The following is a 1,885-nucleotide window of genomic DNA, read 5'->3' as shown; positions in this document are numbered from 1 at the left end:
GAAATCCGAGAGCTGTCTGACGCTGCAAGAGAACTGAAACGTTCAAGGCCCAGAAACTTAGTAAGGACATCGTTAAAATAGTCCATGTGACATCAGTAGTTCAACTGTAATTTTATGAAGCTACGAGAATAAATTTTCTGCGCAAAGAAAACAAAAATAACGACTTTATTCAATTATTCTTCTCTTCCGTGTCAGTCTTTAACGCGCATTCACGAGAGTACCATGATGCACTTCGTTATTTTTGTTTTCTTTGTGCACAGAAAGTATTCTCGTAGCTTCATAAAATTACAATTGAACCACTATTTTAACGATGTCCTTACTGCCTTTCTGGGCCTTGAACGTGTCAGTTATATTGCTGTCGATGCAGGATCAGAAAGCTCTCGGATTTCATCAAAAATATCTTAATTTGAGTTCCGAAGATGAACGAAGGTCTTACGGGCTTGGAACGACATGAGGGTGAGTGATTAATGATAGAATTTTCATTTTTGGGTGAACTATCCCTTTAAGTTCATTAAATGCTACATAATCCCTCTTCAAATCGTTGATTGACAGACGAATCTCTCGTCTTTTCAGGGAGCGTTAAGTTACTTCGCTCTGGTGAGGTTTCGTCAGGGTGTTGCAGATGTGTCCCAGAACTACGCCGATCTGCCGGCGGACCCCACGTCACCGTATCCCACCACCTACACGCCGCTAACGTATCCGTCCTTCCAGAACACCGGTCCAGACGTCTACCAGCAGCCGTCCTGAAACAGAAACTGAAACACGACAACCAGGTCACGTGACGCCACGGGATGTGGGAGGAGCCTCGGCAGGCAGCCAATAGGAGAACGTTTGCCATTTTACACGTGGCCTTAAATGTGTAAACATTCAAGTGTTTATTACACATGACTGTAGATGAGTTCAGATTTGCACCGATGAGCTGAAATAAAGCCGTAAGTTATTGTGAAGCAGGTCCGTCGCTCACACTGGAATTGCAGCAGCGTTTGTTAACGTTTTCCCAGCTGAATGAGTAGGAATGTGACGGAAACAAAAAGAGCCCATTGACTCCGTTTACTAATTGTGTTAGTGAAGAGCTGGTGTGATTCACCGTAGAAATGTGGTGCAATTACCAGATTACATGCTTAAACATCCAGTCAAGCTGCAATGGAGGTTTTGGGTTGTAAATGAAGCATCTGTGATGCTTTTATTTGCTTCCAGATCTGATTTAATGTAAAAAACTGAGTCTTACATGGCTAAATCTGGTTTCTGGATATGAAAACATTCACTGATCCACATAAACACACTGTGATGCAGATCTCTGTTTGATCTGTCTTTCTGGTTTATAACATTGATTTGGTAAAGTTTATCCATTGCACACCAACCATTTCAAAGCTTATCATCTGGGAATATGTTCATATATATATTTAAAAAATTGTTTTCAATGTTTGATTTATGTGTATTTTCAGGTTACTGATTTAAATCGGTTTCTTGTTGTCTTTAAACTCCGTTTTCTCTGCATAACCAGCTTCAATTCTTTAAGTGCAGCTAAAAGCAGAAACACCGGTTTGTATTCTAAATAAAAATAAATGAATGCAACCCTTTGGATACGAAATGTCATTTTTAGATTTGCGGGTCTTAAAAAGTCTTGATCCGCCTTAAACAAAGCTTAAAGTCTTAAATTCATAAAATCATGGCATTAAATTGAATAGATGTCGTCTTCAGTATTTTCTTCTTTTCCAGTACAAATATCTAAACTTCCTTAAATCATTTACTGGAGATCACGGCTGTAGAGTTTAGTAGAGACGCTATGACATGTTCCCAGCATTATCAGCCACTGATAAATTATCTCTAGCAATAATTTTGATCAATAATTAAATGTCTGTTGTCTGCCAATACGTCCCACCAA

General features: G+C 39.4%; 1 pseudogene; it reads left to right on the top strand.

Annotated features, from left to right (window-relative positions):
• Nucleotides 1-1,885, top strand: part of LOC107726788 (synaptogyrin-2-like) — a 10,233-nt pseudogene extending 8,348 nt beyond the window's left edge.

This window comes from Sinocyclocheilus rhinocerous, unplaced genomic scaffold (assembly GCF_001515625.1).
Source record: "Sinocyclocheilus rhinocerous isolate Xijiao unplaced genomic scaffold, SAMN03320098_v1.1 scaffold2027, whole genome shotgun sequence".
Classification (NCBI taxonomy): Eukaryota; Metazoa; Chordata; class Actinopteri; order Cypriniformes; family Cyprinidae; genus Sinocyclocheilus; species Sinocyclocheilus rhinocerous.
Note: the sequence above shows the minus strand (reverse complement) of the source record. Positions and strands in the feature narration are given on the sequence as shown.